The sequence below is a fragment of the Engraulis encrasicolus genome, unplaced genomic scaffold (genome assembly GCF_034702125.1).
Source record: "Engraulis encrasicolus isolate BLACKSEA-1 unplaced genomic scaffold, IST_EnEncr_1.0 scaffold_73_np1212, whole genome shotgun sequence".
Classification (NCBI taxonomy): domain Eukaryota; kingdom Metazoa; phylum Chordata; class Actinopteri; order Clupeiformes; family Engraulidae; genus Engraulis; species Engraulis encrasicolus.
This window is the reverse complement of record NW_026946071.1, coordinates 98,876-117,500: the sequence shown is the minus strand read 5'-3', so window position 1 is coordinate 117,500 and position 18,625 is coordinate 98,876. Positions and strand designations below refer to the sequence as shown.

The 18,625-nt window shown below is 43.6% G+C and overlaps 1 long non-coding RNA gene across 1 annotated transcript in view; it reads left to right on the top strand.

The window, feature by feature from the left end:
* Positions 1-18,625, top strand: part of LOC134444795 (uncharacterized) — a 29,146-nt gene that overhangs the window by 6,528 nt on the left and 3,993 nt on the right. Inside the window, exon 2 of the long non-coding RNA XR_010034107.1 lies at positions 13,591-13,726. This is a non-coding gene — a long non-coding RNA (uncharacterized LOC134444795). The remainder of the gene's footprint in view (positions 1-13,590; positions 13,727-18,625) is intronic.

The window sequence follows — 18,625 nt, the reverse complement described above, 5'->3', positions numbered from 1 at the left end:
CGCATGTCCTCATCCCAGGTCATGTCTCTTTACAGTAAACTACTGTAGGTTGACCTCAGGTGTAGGGCCATGTCTCTTTACAGTACACTACTGTAGGTCTCTTCACTACAGTCGGTCGACCTCAGGTGTAGGGTCACGGTCGGTTACAGTACACTACTGTAGGTCTCTTAACTACTGTAGGTTCACCTCAGGTGTAGGGTCACGGTCGGTTACAGTACACTACTGTAGGTCTCTTAACTACTGTATGTTGACCTCAGGTGTAGGGTCACGTCTCTTTACAGTACACTACTGTAGGTCTCTTAACTACTCTAGGTTGACCTCAGGTGTAGGGTCACGGTCGGTTACAGTACACTACTGTAGGTCTCTTTACTACTGTAGGGTCACGTCTCTTTACAGTACACTACTGTAGGTCTCTTAACTACTGTAGGTTCACCTCAGGTGTAGGGTCACGGTGGGTCATGGGGCCCATCCCCGTTTAGTTCAGGCTGTCATCATGTTTTAGCGTATGTAACGCATGCTAGTGCATTCGGCGTGTTGGTGCGACGCCTTTTGAAGTTAACGCGTGCTCCTCAGACGTAACAGTAAAGCGCTTTCATGCACTTTTGACACGTGACGAGGTTTGGGCAGTTTTCCCGCCGTGTCGGTGATTTTCTTTTGCCACAGCGCATTTCTGTTGCTAAACACAAATATGCTTTGCTGTGCCCTAACCAAAACCATCCCTAAACCTAACCTGTCAGTAAAGCAATGTTTCTGCTGCTTTACTTTTGCCAAGAACGGCAAAATTTTGCGAATATCTAGCTAAATTGTGCGTAAACCAAAACCATCCCTAAACCTAACCTGTTACAGGGTGTTGTGGAGCACGCCTTAACTTGCAAAGGTGTATTGGACACACGCGATAGTGGGTTCAAATCAGCGTGTCATCTATACGCAATGCATGATACCATGTTGTTTAGTTACAGCAGTGTAATGTAATGCCAGCCAACTGGCCAAACGCTGGTGAAAATTCCTCCTCCTCCTCCTCATCATCATCATCATCTTCCTCCTCCTCATCCTCACCTCCTCCTCACCTCCTCATCCTCCTCATCCTCACCTCCTCATCCCCACCTCCTCCTCCTCCTCCTCCTCATCTCATCCTCCTCCTCATACTCACCTCCTTCTCCTCCTCATCCTCTTCCTCCTCCTCCTCCTCCTCCTCTCCTCCTCATACTCTCCTCCTCCTCTTCCTCTTCCTCCTCCTCCTCCTCCTCCTCCTACTCACCTCCTCATCCTCAAAAGACCAACTTATCAGTACTAGCCACTTTGACCCATGTGTGTGTTTAACTAGTAAGATTAACACCTATTATTGGTGCGCCACATTTGGGCTTGCATGCCCACCCACAGGGAAGGGGACAGAGAGACGGGAGGATCAGGAAATGACTCGAGCCGGGGTTCTTGTCACCATCTTCGACTCTCCTGTCAAATAAAGGCATGAAAAGCCCCTAAAAAAAGCCCTGAATGGCAGTGCAATGCAATGTGATGTAATATGTGGACACAGGTAGCGCATTCAGGCCGACTGAGAACCGTGCTGGAGCCCGTTCCCGCACCTAATCGTGAACCGACCGTCGTGTTCACGCCACAGATATTTGCGTTCGCGAACCGGAAAATTGGTTCGCAATGCGAACCGCAAAATACTAGGTTTTTCTCTGCGAACCGTGACGACAGCGTGGTCGTCAGCAGGTTCATCCGGGTAACACAGTCACGTGCGAAAAAAGTTCAGAGCCCGGTATGAACACTGGCGGTTCGCAGACAAACACTTTAGTGCCGAACGTAACTGGTGCGAGCACCGACACCGGCTCCGTTCTGGTCGGCCTGAAAGCCATATGAGTGGAGTGGCAGCAGTTGGTTGTGTTTATATTCTAAATGCATCGGATGTAGTTGGTTGTGTTTATATTCTAAATGCCTCGGGTGTAGTTAGTTGTGTTTATATTCTAAATGCCTCGGGTGTAGTTAGTTGTGTTTATATTCTAAATGCATCTGGTGTAGTTAGTTGTGTTTACTTTATATTCTAAATGCATCGGGTGTAGTTAGTTGTGTTTACTTTATATTCTAAATGCATCGGGTGTAGGTAGTTGTGTTTATATTCTAAATGTATCAGGTTTTGTTGGTTGTGTTTATATTCTAAATGCATCGGGTGTAGTTAGTTGTGTTTACTTTATATTCTAAATGCATCGGGTGTAGTTAGTTGTGTTTATATTCTAAATATATCGGGTGTAGTTAGTTGTGTTTACTTTATATTCTAAATGCATCGGGTGTAGTTAGTTGTGTTTATATTCTAAATGCATCTGGTGTAGTTAGTTGTGTTTATATTCTAAATGTATCTTGTGTAGTTAGTTGTGTTTATATTCTAAATGTATCTGGTGTTGTTAGTTGTGTTTATATTCTAAATGTATCTTGTGTTGATGCATATTCTTTAACCAAAGTGTTGCAACTGCATCATAGAGGTTGTACAGGGTGAGGTAGAGGATGGTGATGATGCATTTAGTTGTGTTTATATTGTAAATGGATCGGATGGTGAAGCAGTTGGTTGTGTTTATATTGTAAATGGATCGGATGGTGATGCATTTAGTTGGTTGTGTTTATATTGTAAATGGATCGGATGGTGATGCATTTAGTTGGTTGTGTTTATATTGTACGTGGATCTGATGTTGAAGCAGTTGGTTGTGTTTATATTGTAAATGGGTCTGATGTGTTGAAGCAGTTGGTTGTGTTAATATTGTAAATGGATCTGATGCTGATGATGCATTTGTGTCTTTCTTACCTCTTGGTCTGACTCAATTCTTTATCTCTGTATGTGATTCATTTTGTTTTTCTTCTTTCCTTTTCTTTTCCATCTCCGTTTCACTCTGTCTTGACATCTCTCTCTCTCTTCACGTCCGGTTCCATCTTGGCAGTAGCTGCTTCATACCACAACACACACACACACACACACACACACACACACACACACACACACACACACACACACACACACACACACACACACACACACACACACACACACACACACACACACACACACACACACACACACACACAAACAGACACACACAAACAGACACACACACAAACACACACACATTCTCTCTCTCTCCACTATATAGGTCACCTGACCGCAGCTCCGTAGACCCCAATCTCTGCTCTGCTTTCATCTGATTTCACTCGAATACGAATGCGCTGTATACCTGTATAGTGTGTGTGTGTGTGTGTGTGTGTGTGTCTGTCTGTGTGTGTGTGTGTGTGTGTGTGTGTGTGTGTGTGTGTGTGTGTGTGTGTGTGTGTGTGTGTGCGGTGCGTGCGTGCGTGCGTGCGTGCGTGTGTGTGTGTGTGTGTGTGTGTGTGTGTGTGCGTGTGTGCGTGTCAGTCAGGACACACTGTCACCAAATGAGGGTTAGAGTCAGCTAGTAGAACCTGAAACCTTACATTTGACATTACATTTGACATTCCATTGCATCAGTAGTAGTTCAGATACACCGCGCTCTTCCGTGTGGTGCGTCTCAAGTTGAATAACTTAGAACAGGGATGTCAAACTCAGGCTCGGGGGCCAAATCTGGCCCGCGGAGCCATTTTATTCGGCCCGCAAGATCATTTCAAATGTGTATTGCAGTTGGCCCACATGCACCATTACTTGAACAACAAGACTTGAACGTGAAATTAGGTGTGTCACAGGATGTGCAGATACATTTGAACTAACAAATATGATGGGAAAGCGTGCATGTGAAATTTAGCTATGAGTATGAAGTGCATGTATGCATACTTTTAGTCCCATTTTTTAAATAAATCTGGAGTTTGGCCCACTGCTTTGTTCCAGATTTTGATTTTGGCCCTCAGTCAATTTGAGTTTGACACCCCTGACTTAGAGGGTGAGAAAGTGGATCGCTTATTTTTAGGGGCCAAGCAGCGAAGCTGGCGAAGGCCCCTATAGAGTTAGTAGGTTTTCTTCATTAGGGGCCAAGCAGCGAAGCTGGCGAAGGCCCCTATAGAGTTAGTAGGTTTTCTTCATTGTTATTATTATTATTATATAGTCACCATTCTTCTCCGACTGTAAGTCTATGGCAGCCCATAGAACCGTAGGTAGGAAAATGCTGTAAATTGGCACACACATTAGGGACAGTCTCAGCATTACCCACAGCGATTTATAGGTCCCCAGTCCCAACGCTGTAGCGCCACCAGCAGGTCAAAGTTGCAGGTACATTTCTGCTTGTAACTTTTGAACCGCTTGGCCAATTTTCATAAACTTGGTATCACTGGAATCCTTGGGCCAAGACAAATCCAACGCACCCTATGACGTCATTTTCCGCCAGGATAGTTTTTCCGCCATTTTGAATTTTGTGAAATTCAATAAAAATGCTACTACTCCCACAATTTTCGACCAATTCACCCGAAACTCGGTATATAGTATCTTGGGACTGAGCTACACATGGGGTCTCAAGGAATATTGGATATCTTTTATCGTTTAGCCGTGACAGCCAATCAAAATTGTCGTAAAAGTGGCAAAACAGGAAGTGAGGTCATATCTCAGCAACCGTTTGTCAAACTAGGCTGTACTTTTTGTACACACATAGTAGTCCATCCCAGGACCTACCACAACAAAAATCATATCCCCAGCTCAAACTCTGTAGCGCCACCAGCAGGTCAAAATTTTAGCTACATTTTTGCCTGTAGCTTTTGAACTGTACTCCCAATTTTCAAAATATTGGTACACAGGTCATCCTCACACCATGTTGCACCCAGGTATGGATTTTCGTAACGATTGAAAAAACTATCAGCTCACAGCAGCCATTCAAAATTGTGGAAAGAATGGAGGGATTTTTTCTCATCTGTCTCCTCTGCTCCCCTTGCGCACGTTCACTGACACCATTCTCGGCAGGGGGTCAAGCCCCACTGCCCCAGCCCCTGCACCCCACCCCCCACCCCCTCCTCACACACACACAGACAGACAGAGGGAGAGGGAGAGGTAGAGGGAGAGGGAGAGGGAGAGGGAGAGGGACAGAGAGGGAAGAAGGGAGGGAGGGAGGGAGAGGGAGGGGGGAGAGGAAAGAATTTTGAACACCTCTTGTTGTTTGCCGGTGACAGCCAATCAAAATTGTCATAAAGGTGGCAAAACAGGAAGTGAGGTCATATCTCAGCAACCGTTAGTCAATTTCTGTTAGGATTTTTTGCACACATTCTAGTCCATCCCATGACCTCCCACAAAAAAAATCCAGACCCCAAGCTCTCTAGCGCCACCAACAGGTAACAGGAAGTGAGCTCATATCTCGACAGCTCTTCAACGGATTCAAACTAAACTTGGTTTACGTGATCACACTCTCGTCCAAGGAATGCACACCAACATTGGCGAGATTTGGACCAAAGGGGGCGCTGCAGTTCCTTCTGTTGCCGTGGCGGCTCTGGCAAGTTTACTGCTTGGCCCCGCATTGCTGCTTGCAGCTATATTTATTATTATTATTATTCTCTAGTCACCATTCCTATCCCTCTGCAAGTCTATGGCAGCCCATAGAACCGTAGGCAGGAAAATGCTGTAAATTGGCACACACATTCGGGGCAGTCTCAGCATTACCCACAGCAATTTATAGGACCCCAGCCCCAACGCTCTAGCGCCACCAGCAGGTCAAAGTTGCAGGTACATTTCTGCTTGTAACTTTTGAACCGCTGGGCCAATTTTCATAAACTTGGTATCCCTGGAATCCTTGAGTCAAGACGAATCCAACGCACCATATGATGTCATTTTCCGCCAGGATAGTTTTCCCGCCATTTTGAATTTCGTAAAATTCAATAAAAATGTTAATTTTCCCGCAATTGTTGACCAATTCGCCCAAAACTCGGTATATAGTATCTCTGGACTGAGCTACACATGGGGTCTTCAGGAATATTGGATATCTTTTATCGTTTAGTCGTGAGAGCCAATCAAAATTGTCGTAAAAGTGGTGAAACAGGAAGTGAAGTCATATCTCAGCAACCGTTTGTTGAATTAGGCTGGGATTTTGTACACACATAGTAGTCCATCCCATGACCTACCACAAAAAAAATCGAATCCCCAGCTCAAGCTCTGTAGCACCACCAGCAGGTCAAAATTTTAGCTACATTTTTGCCTGTATCTTTTGAACCCTACTCCCAATTTTCAAAATATTGGTACACAGGTTATCTTCACACCATGTTGCACCCAGGTATGGATTTTCGTAACGATTGAAAAAACTATCAGCTCACAGCAGCCATTCAAAATTGTGGAAAGAATGGAGGGATTTTTTCTCATCTCTCTGTCTCCTCTGCTCCCCTTGCGCACGTTCACTGACACCATTCTCGGCAGGGGGTCAAGCCCCACTGCCCCAGCCCCTGCACACCACCCCCCACCCCCTCCTCACACACACACAGACAGACAGAGGGAGAGGGAGAGGGAGAGGGAGGGGGGAGAGGGAGAGGGAGAGGGAGAGAGAGGGAAGAAGGGAGGGAGGGAGGGAGAGGGAGGGGGGAGAGGAAAGAATTTTGAACACCTCTTGTCGTTTGCCGGTGACAGCCAATCAAAATTGTCATAAAGGTGGCAAAACAGGAAGTGAGGTCATATCTCAGCAACCGTTAGTCAATTTCTGTTAGGATTTTTTGCACACATTCTAGTCCATCCCATGACCTCCCACAAAAAAATACAGACCCCAAGCTCTCTAGCGCCACCAACAGGTAGGTAACAGGAAGTGAGCTCATATCTCGGCAGCTCTTCAACGGATTCAAACTAAACTTGGTTTACGTGATCACACTCTCGTCCAAGGAATCCACACCAACATTGGCGAGATTTGGACCAAAGGGGGTGCTGCAGTTCCTTCTGTTGCCGTGGCGGCTCTGGCAAGTTTACTGCTTGGCCCCGCATTGCTGCTTGCAGCTATATTCTTCTTTTTATTATTTCCTGTTGCCTTCACTGACGAAGACGTTTGTCTACACTTCTGCTGCTATGTAAAAAATAAAAAATAAAAAGAAGAAAAGAAGAACCCGAGTGCAATCCACTTTCTCACCTTCTACATTACATTACATTGCACTTAGCTGACGCTTTCATTCATTCAAAGCGACTTACAATACAGTTATTATTTGTCAGGGTATTGGTTACAGTCCCTGGAGCAATGTGGGGTTAGGTGCCTTGCTCAAGGGCACTTCAGCCATGGCTGGAGATGTAGGGAGAGGTCAGGGGGGATTCGAACCTGCAACCCCTGAAAGACCAACTCTCTAACCACTAGGCCATGGCTGAAGCATCACTAGCTATCTGGCCGGTACGTTACTGCTCTGATTGAGGAAGTACTGTGTAGTGTAGTTGTAGTTTTCTCTGTCTGTCTTTCGTATACAAACGCAATATTGCAATCCTACCGACTGAGTCAGCAAACCTGTAGTCTGACTGCTACACCAAAGACAAAGACTCAGAAGCATGACAGTCAGAGCCCAGTACCCAGTGATGGGTACAGCTTGGTCATTCATCAGAGTAAGCGTATGCACATCCCAGGGGTGTAGTCTACTTTTTTTAAGTGGGTATACTGTATATTGGAGCCTTTTTGAAGTGGGTATACTGTATATTTGAGCATTTTTTGAAGTGGGTATACTGTATATGTTTGTGCTATTTTAAATAATGGATCAATCAATTTTAGGTGGGTATACTGAAATCCCTGAAAATTTGAAGTGGGTATACCACTGGCACATCCCACCTCTCAGAGGCCAGGTGCAGGACAAAGGTGCATCTGATAGTGTCAAGAGTAGAAGTCTGCTCACTGTAGCTCCATTTTGAAAATGTATTCAGGTCATACAATATTTTGCCCCTACAGGGTCTTCATCAGGCCTGTTTTTATCCTTGCCTCTTTAATCTTGTTTTTATCTACCTTGCCTTATGCTTTTAATATATTTTACCACACGCCTTGTGTTGCTATTCTTTATATGCTTTTATGCTTTTGTCTTTTTCTCTTTTCTCTCTTATTTTTCTGGGGGGGGGATTTTGCACGTTTTTTTAATCACTGTACAGCACAATCACTACGTTTACATGATGATTTTAATTCTGAATTGATAATTCTGAATTAAATAGTTCCATCGAGTTTACTTTGATCTTTCCTTTAATTCCGAATTACGTGGTGTTTACATGATGTTTTGACAGCGGAATTAAGTTTTATTCAGAATTAAAGTGAGTTAATTCCGAATTAAATGTCTCATGTAAACGTAGCAATTGAGTTACTCTGTGTATGAAATCTGCTTTAGAAACAAAAGTGCCTTGCCTTGCCTTGCCTTGCCTTGCCTTGCCTTTTCTTGCCTTGCCTTGCCTTGCCTTGCCTCCTCTTGCCTTGCCTTGCCTTGCCTCCTCTTGCCTCCTCTTGCCTCCTCTTGCCTTGCCTTGCCTTGCCTTGCCTTGCCTCCTCTTGCCTTGCCTTGCCTTTCCTTGCCTTGCCTTGCCTTGCCTCCTCTTGCCTTGCCTTGCCTTGCCTTGCCTTGCCCTGCCTTGCCCTGCCTTGCCTTGCCTTGCCTTGCCTTGCCTTGCCTTGCCTTGCCTTGCCTTGCCTTGCCTTGCCTTGCCTTGCCTTGCCTTGCTTTGCCTTGCCTTGCCTTGCCTTGCCTTGCCTTGCCTTGCCTTGCCTTGCCTTGCCTTGCCTTGCCTTTTCTTGCCTTGCCTTGCCTTGCCTTGCCCTGCCCTGCCCTGCCTTGCCTTGCCTTGCCTTGCCTTGCCTTGCCTTGCCTTTTCTTGCCTTGCCTTATCTTGCCTTGTCTTTTCTTGCCTTGCCTTTTCTTGTCTTGTCTTGTCTTTTCTTGCCATGCCCTGCCTTGCCTTGCCTTGCTTTGCCTTGTCTTGCCTTGCCTCGCCGTGCCGTGCCTTGCCTTGCCTTGCCTTGCCTTGCCTTGCCCTGCCCTGCCCTGCCCTGCCCTGCCCTGCCGTGCCGTGCTGTGCCGTGCCTTGCCTTGCCTTGCCTTGCCTTGCCTTGTCTTGTCTTGTCTTGTCTTGCCTTGCCTTGCCTTTTCTTGTCTTGTCCTTTCTTGCCTTGCCCTGCCTTGCCTTGCCTTGCCCTGCCTTGCCTTGCCTTGCCTTGCCTTGCCCTGCCTTGCCTTGCCTTGCCTTGCCTTGCCTTGCCTTGCCTTGCCTTGCCTTGCCTTGGCTTTTCTTGCCTTGCCTTGCCTTGCCTTGCCTTGCCTTGCCTTGCCTTGCCTTGCCTTGCCTTGCCTTGCCCTGCCTTGCCTTGCCTTGCCTTGCCTTGCCTTGCCTTGCCTTGCCTTGCCTTGCCTTGCCTTGCCTTTTCTTGCCTTGCCTTGCCTTGCCTTGCCTTGCCTTGCCTTGCCTTTTCTTGCCTTGCCTTGCCTTGCCTTGCCTTGCCTTTTCTTGCCTTGCCTTGCCTTGCCTTTTCTTGCCTTGCCTTGCCTTGGCTTTTCTTGCCACCTTTATTCGTCCTCTCTCCTCCCTCTCTCGGCTGTTTTTCACAACTCTGAAATGTCACAGGATGTTTTGAAGTTTTCAGGCCCAACACACACACACACACACACACACACACACACACACTACAACATGCACGCATGCACACACACATACACACACACACACACACACACACACACACACACACACACACACACACACACACACACACACACACACATACACTCTAACACGCACACACACACACACACATTCGTACACACACACACACGCACACACTACAGTATACGTGCGTACACACACACAAACACACACACACACACACACTCCAACACGCACACACACACTACAACATGCACGCATGCACACACACATACACACACACACAGACACACACACACACACACACACACATACACACACACACTCCAACACACACACACACACACACACACACACACACACACACACACACACACACACACACACACACACACACACACACACACACACACACACACACACACACACACACACACACACCACCTCTTCCTCCTCTTCCAAAGAAGAATGAAACCACCGTTGTAGCTGTTACTGCATATGGGCTCGTCAACGGGCCTTTTCAGTTCTTAAAGGAACAGACCACCCTTTTTTGATTTTCACATATTTGCAGTATTTCCCAGCATTATTCATGAATGTGCATATCATTTTCTTCTCAGTGTTTTCAGTACTTAGATTTATTGGATCAGAATTATTAGCGTAGCTTAGCATAGTCACTGGAAGTAACTGGTATCTTTAGCATCAAGCCACGAGTGATCACTGGACGAAATTAAATTGCCGTTTCACACTCTGGTGAATTTTACATTCATTTTAAAATGGTTTACAAGAACCTTTGATGATGTTTTATTTTGTACCATAGACTTGCATTACTATGCCTAATTTGGCCATACTGTGAAACGGGGCAATGCAAACACATACAAGAAAATGATATGCACATTCATGAATAATGCTGGAAAATACTGCAAATATGTGAAAATCAAAAAAGGGTGGTCTGTTCCTTTAAGAAATTGATTCTGAAGAGAACGCCTTGTGTGTAGTTGCCAGATGATGTAAATCAGGTTAAGCAATTAAGACTTGGTCATTACATTTTGGTAGCAATAAGTTGTTATAACAAAGGCTTATAATGGCAATAATGTTCTTTCATTATTTAAAAACGGGCATAAAATCAAAACTCATTTTCAGTACTTAAGAATGTGTTGTTTTAGTTTATTTTAACTCTTAAACGTCCAGAGAATCATACAGACGGCAGCCGCACTCAGTCCAGACGCCACTCTAACTCAGTAGCTTTACAGAAACACAACACACAACACAACGCCACCATGCGGATTACACACATTCATTTCACATCAACATACAGCAGCTTTATAGAAACAACGCCACAATGTGGATGGCACACAACACAACGACACAATGTGGATTACACACATTCATTTGACAACATCTACAAAGCGGATTCCAAAAAAGTTGGGACACTTTGTATTTTGTGAATAAAATCAAAATGCTGGCATTTTCAAAACATCTAATATGTTAATAAGGTAGAGCATTATGTACAGACAACATATCAGTTGTTAAAGTCGAGCAGAATTATTGCTTTGAGGTAATTATGTGATCATTTAAAATTTGACCCATACAACAAATCTCATAAAAGTTGGGACAGGGCCAAAAGATGTAATAGTTGGATAATTCTAAAAATAAGTTAAATAACACAAGGAAGAATATTTTAAAAGGAACTATATTGACTGCCAACATTAATGCACAACTAAAATACCATCACAGAAAGGCTGTGGCACTCAGCAGCGAAGATTTTGAGGGACTAATTACTTATCTATTACACAGAAAGATTGAATTATCAAAATTGCAGGCATATAAGGCCTATTTCCGTAATATAGAGTTCTGTGTAATCATTGCATGAGTTATGAGATCATGACATACTTGTGGTCAATAAGCAAACTATGACACTCCAACAATGACAGCTCTCGAAAAAATGACCATGAACACAACACTTGATTAATGTACATGATGCAGACATTAAACAGTGTTGCATGCAGAAAAGCTCATTCTATGGACCTAGGAGACATGTGAAACTGTCCTCTGATTACAGGATGGAAAATATTTAATCCTTTTTGAAAATTATGGAGTCATGCACCCTCCAGGTTATATAGAAAATGAATACTTTGGTAAGGTACATATACGATGGTAAGGGGGTGCAGAGGTGACTTGGTTAGGGTCTTCTTACTCATGTAGAGCATTAAAATGAATGTTGAATGATACATACAGACTTTAAACAGCAAACATAGCTACCAAGGCATTATATTTTGGAGCACCGCCTTTAGGTATTGTCCCCTAATGATGGCAAATTTAAATCTCTACTATTTTCCAACAGTGTGGTTCCATCATAAGAGTAAACAGGTCACAAATTTGTTTTCTTGCTGTCAGGATATGCCCATATTAAGCATAAAAAAGGTAAACAAGTTGAAGAATACAACTATCAGTTAAGCTGCTGAAAGCATGTCTCACACAGAAATATATCTATTTTTTGAATAAAATTATGCCATCAGTCAAAGTATTTAACTGGTAAGCCTCCTCCCTTGTGTTATGTTTAGTCTTATCTAACATTAAAAGCATTTTATTGGCCCTGTCCCAACTTTTTTGGGATTTGTTGCAAGGGTGAAATTTTAAATGATCACATAATTACCTCAAAACAATAATTCTGCTTCACTTTAACAACTGATTTGTTGTCTGTACATAATGTTCTACCTTGTTAACATATTGAATGTTTTGAAAATGCCAGCGTTTTGATTTTATTCACAAAAAACAGTGTCCCAACTTTTTTGGAAACCGCTTTGTAGACAAGCTGCTTTACAATGATACACATCACAAGATGGGCATGAAATGGCAGGATATTGCACAAGATGGGCATGAAATGACAGGACATTATTAGGATATTGAAATGACAGGACATTGCACAACAGGGGAATTTATGATGAGTAGAAGGAAGATAAAAGAACATCTAAAAAAATATGACACGAGTCTCACATCACATAGCCTACATGTATGCACGTAGGCACACGCAAACACACACGTGCAAACGCACACACACACGCACGCGCACACACAAACACATACACACACACACACACACAGGAGAGAGGTGTGTCGAATTCAGGCTCCTTTAGTCCAGTCTTCAGCCTCCTCCACGTCATCATAGCTGTCATCTCCAACGTCCTGCATTTCCATCTCCTGACCACCAGGTGTCAGCGCTCCTCCTCTGCTCCTCAGCTTGAGCCAGATCACAGCAGCCACCAGCCCTGTAGTGGACCGTACGTAGAACGGATCCCTGTACACAAGGCGGATCCTCCTCTCATAACAAACATAGCCAATAATGGGAGGATGTTGTATGACTCTCCATGTGTACACCCCGCTGCTCTCTGCTGTGAGGTTGGAGAGGTTCAGACTCAGCAACTCTGCCCACCAGATCATCGCTCACGTCGAGGGATTTAAATGATTTGACAATAGACTCTTTGATCAGAAGGGGGGGGGGGACTTAACACAAACTGAGGGGAAGATTTCATAAATCAGAATGTCCACAACTGAACTTCCCAGAATGTTGATGGGACACAGAGGGAGTGATGAGGGAATAATCTTCAGACTGGATGCCCTTCAGCTTGTACATCACTTCCTGTGGAATCCTATGCCTATACTATAACTTAAAAAAACCTAAAAAAAAAACCTGGATCACCACCAAAACGTAATCACTTATTCCTTTTGTCATTTTCAACAACTCCACAACATCTAGTCAAAATCCAATAACTTTTTGAGTTAACCTGCTGAGAGACAAACAAACTCCTTGGCGGAGGTAATGATCAGTGAACACAAAGTGATTCGTGCAAGTATCTCACACTGTATTGGTGGAAACGTGTGTGTGTGTGTTCATGTGTGTGTGTGTGTGTGTGTGTGTGTGTGTGTGTGTGTGTGTGTGTGTGTGTGTGTGTGTGTGTGTGTGTGTGTGTGTGTGTGTGCGTGCGTGCGTGCGTGCGTGCGTGCGTGCGTGCGTGCGTGCGTGCGTGCGTGCGTGCGTGCGTGCGTGCGTGCGTGTGTGTGTGTGTGTGTAGACGGTGAGCGGGAGTAAGCCAGAGTACTTCAGGAGTGTGACTTGTCTGCTGAAGGCGTACGTTGCTAGGACACCACGGAACATGGAACCCCCTCTGTACCCGCTCGAGAAACACACACTCCCCCTAGAGGCAACAGGTAGGTGTAGCGTGTGTGTGTGTGTGTGTGTGTGTGTGTGTGTGTGTGTGTGTGTGTGTGTGTGTGTGTGTGTGTGTGTGTGTGTGTGTGTGTGTGTGTGTGCGTGTGTGTGTGTGTTTGGAGCCCCCTCTATATCCTTTTGAGAAACACACACTTCCCCTAGAGGCCACAGGTACAGTACCGTTCGAACCTTTATTTTTCCATATTTTTTTGCAATTCAAGGCGCAGACATCTTTTCAATAGCTCGAAATGGAACAATGGAAAGTAATGAACAGTCAACGGTGAAAAAAAGTTTGATTACCCATACAATTGGTTAACCCTTTAGCTCCCATAACGGCTGGATCTGTACCATAACGGCTGCGGCCGGCCGGAATATTTACATATGAAAATACATCTGAACGGCCGTCATCATGCAGTTTTTCCAGCTTTCAAACACTTTAGCTCAATATTACAGACCCTCCTCGATATACTTTCAGTATAAAAACTATATGTTTATATTATTTTATTTTTCAGTATCTTAGATTTTATTTCGAGATGCGCCGCTTTATGCGACTTGGCAATCTGCCGTCAATTCAAATGACGGCCGTCCGAGATTGAATGGCTACAAACATAACCATTCTGTTTCTACAACCAATATACACTAAATATGAAAACTTCCAACCCTCTTCGATCTATTTTCATGGTCAACAGCACATGTGTATGACTATTTAGGCTATTTTTAGATCATGTTGTTTTATTAGGCTTATGAGATGGTGTTCAACTGTGATGGGTTCTGCCATGGTCCTAAATAGCAAACACAACTGTCCAGCCGATGTCAACACGCTACATATTAAAAATGTAAACTGTCTTCTGTGTGTTTTGAGAGTCAAACCATATGTTGGTATCCAACTATCTTAGTTTCCTGGAACAACGAAAGCTCTGTGCAGCAGGCCTACCCTCCCATTTTGCGTGTCAGCTTTGGCAAAGCAGTCAAGGACTGTTACTACTCCACGTTGTCCTTCATAAAAAATATGCGTGAAGACGTTGAGTTGAATGCTAACTTCCAATAATAGCCTACCAACGTGGTGTTTGTAGCACTTCAATTCCGTATTACTCGGTGATGCCTGGCGCGTCTTACCTGTGCCAAATCGGGGGTGGAAACTTCCTTAGAGCTCCATTCATGTCCTGTCTGCTATCGCGGACACTTCTACGGTTATCCTTACACGTCTTTGGCATGTTTCAGTTCAAATATTATTAGCTAGTGTAGTCCATTACAGTTATCGCATATAATCCATAGGCCGACTGCTTGAAAACAGGACTTCTGGGTGAACGACATTTGTTGTCGTCACATGTTCATTGTTCAACTTTGACCCTGGATGGATAGATGGAAGGATAGATAGATAGATGGATAGGCCTAAATATATGGATATGTAGATAGATAGGCCTAGATAATATCGGATTTTATCACATTTTTATCATTTAATCCACATCAAAGGCACTCTATGGGAATACTGAACAATTAATTAGCCATAAATAATATACCCTTTTCTCTACTTTAATATGAAAGTAACTTGTAATTGACACTTTTCATTTCTTTTCAAGTTATTTGACATTATTTAAAATATGACCAAAATGCAGCTTTTTTCTTAGAATTCTTGGTAGAATTCCGGCCTATTCAAAAAAAGTTCTGGTAGCTAAAGGGTTAAACTGGACAGAGGAGTGAAATCTAACCAAGCTTTTCCACCCATTTATTACATAAACGAATTTTGATGAAGAAAAATTGTGATTTTATTACAATATTCTAATGTTGCGAATTCCCCAATTCATGGGTTTTTTGAGCTGGAAGACCAAAATATGTAAAAGAAATAAACAATTTAAAGATTGGAATAGTTAAAAAACTGGGCCATGAATCTATAATCCATGACAGTTTAACATTATTGATGGAATTATGGAAATAAATCAGCTTTTTCATGGCATTCTAATAAAGTGGCCTGGAGCTGTAAATACGTGTTTTAGTCCATTTCTACCGACATTTCTTTGGTTTATTAGAGAATGCATGGAACCACTGGAAAGCGCAGTCTCTGCCCTCTCTAATGGCAGGTGTATGGCACTTGTTGAGTTGCCACCTCGTCCACAAATTCAAGTCAAAGTAGCTGCACGATTTTCTAATCAGAGTGAGCCTACCTATGAATGCACAATCCATTGTCTCAGCAAAGTTTTAATGTGCAAGCCAGTGCCATACATCGCTGGAAAGCGTAGATTCTCCTCTTTCAAATGTGTACATCATCCAGCATTGTATGGACTGACAGGAGCCGACATCAACTTTTGCATGCATGGGGCTCATAGAGCTCATGGGCAATTCTAGACCTCATCTCATCCCGGGAATGAATCTGTAGAACCGCAACTGGCTATTATTAATGCCAAAGGAGTCTACACTTTGATTAGTACACCAGACTAGACACTGCTTTAGGAAAGGTACACTTTGATTAGTCAAAAGTTAGTGATACATTTTGGTCTATTCTATGCATTGTCTATACAAGTAAATCCATTCAACAGTTACTTTTTCTCATTTATTGTATGCATTAATTTCAGGGAACAATTTTATACCAGAACTGAAATTGAAAAGGAATAAGCTAAACTGTCAGAGATAAATATTGTGAGAGGAAAGTGTGGTGACCCCAAACTTTTGACCGGTAGTGTAGGTGTTGTGTGTGTGTGTGTGTGTGTGTGTGTGTGTGTGTGTGTTTGTGTGTGTGTGTGTGTGTGTGTGTGTGTGTGTGTGTGTGTGTGTGTGTGTGTGTGTGTGTGTGTGTGTGTGTGTGTGTGTGTGTGTCTCTAAAATGTTGAAATATCAGCCATTACTCGATACCATTGTGGGCCTTGGGTATCAATGCAGATTAGTTGTTTTAGTATTTGGGAGCCTTGGGCATGTACACAAACTTGTCTTAACAGGACTGCAACTGTCTGGACTGCGCAAAACAACAGCAAAGACACTGGCGAAATACTGTTCCATCTCTGCCATCATAGGCAGTTTGTCCGTTTGGAGACGGAGATGCCATATTTATCCATAAATATTGGACTGAATAACAACATGATCATATCTATGCAACTCTGTGATTTCTGATTTCCATCAGTATTTGGGTCTGTATAACTTTTAATGTGCTGCGATCCAAATAAAAGTACTAAACTGTGCGTGCGTGCGTGCGTGCGTGCATGCGTGCGTGTGTGTGTGAGACAACAGTAATATTGTATGGAAAGCAACACAATGAAAAACAACGACGGTCAATGAGAGATGGTATCTGTAGCGAAGGGGAGTAGAGTTGCCCAGCCGGGACTCGAACCCGGACCTTCTGGGGTAGTAAACTGGGACTCGAACCCGGACCTTCTGGGGTAGTAAACTGGGGCTCTGACCGCTACATCAAAGAGCCGGGATCGTTTGTGCGAAAGTCAGAATACACCCACAACCCCAGTGATGGTCACCCCATCACAGTAACATATTCACTACTCATAGAGCAACATATAGGCTATGAGCCGAGGGGTCGACCGGTGCCATCTGGGGGGAGGAATGCTAGCAATGTTTTTTGGCAAGGTATATCCCCCCACTAGTAGAAAAAGCTTGATAGCAGTCATGGGGTGGTAGCGAAATCACTTTTTTCAGCTCTTGAAGTTACTACCCCCCTATAATAAATACTGTTTTTTTAATATCGGCTGTATATGTAGTTATGGCTTATGTTGGGGGTATTGCCAATATCCTATACCATCGTGCTTGTTATCACTGGAAAGGGGACCTTTCAGGCTTTCATTTCAGCCCATTAATGAATCTGTCTGACATACACAGAAGCCACAGCACGTCATTAAACCAGAAATAGCTCCCATTTCCACACACATTGTGCCAAAACTGTGCACTTTCGTTTACATCTGTGGCATGAAAGAACACCAAGGACACCAAAGTTAACAACCTCAATACTCAGGGCACTCTACCGATTCAGAAAATGTATAATATGCCCATGCTATCATTTAGTATATGTCTGTGAGACCCTTAAATGTCACTTGTGCAACCAGCAAAAATGTCTTCAAAATCGGACCCAATAGAATGGACTAATACTATGCCGGTATCACTTTACTTAAACAAACTTTGTTTATACTGTAGTTCATATGTGAATGTACATAACATTCACAAGTTGTTAAAGTATTCAATTATTGTAGTGCAGTGTTTCTCAAAGTGGGGCGGAAGCCCCCCTAGGGGGGCGCGGAGTTAGTCAGAAGGTTTTTCTTTTTTAATACTTTTCTGCTTTGCCATTAAGTCACTAATATTTAGAGAACATAGGCCATACTGTAAGTGTATATCAGGCTCTAATAAACTTCACGACGGCCTATTTATTTGTATTTTCGTAACCATTTTGCTCGAGGGGGGCGCAGACAGACACCCTTCCTCTGAAGGGGGGAATGGCACGCAAAATTTGAGAAACACTGTTGTAGTGTATGTGAAGAAATACAATCTAGATGGTAGGCCCTGCAATGATAGGGCATTGGGTAACACTTTACTTAAACCACTCAAATATGGTATCTCATTAACAGAATTTAGATAAATGTTCATATACAACATTTTATACAGGCTATTTCATAAACAAATAGACTGAGACCCTATACAAGCGGTTACAAGCCAATAAAGAAACATGTTGCAAAGGGAATATGTTTAATGAAAGAATAGTTTCATGTAGATTTATATTATTTCGTCGTCAGTACTCTTCATCTTCCATGTCATCCCCTTCATCTGAACTGTCTATGGTTGCCTGATTTCCGCACACTCTCAGTTTACACGTCTGTGCACCTGAGGCCATTTACCAGACAAACACAATGATGGCTAGAGCATTTTGTAGTGCAGTTGCACGAAAGAAGGTCCAGGACAGCTTGGGATAT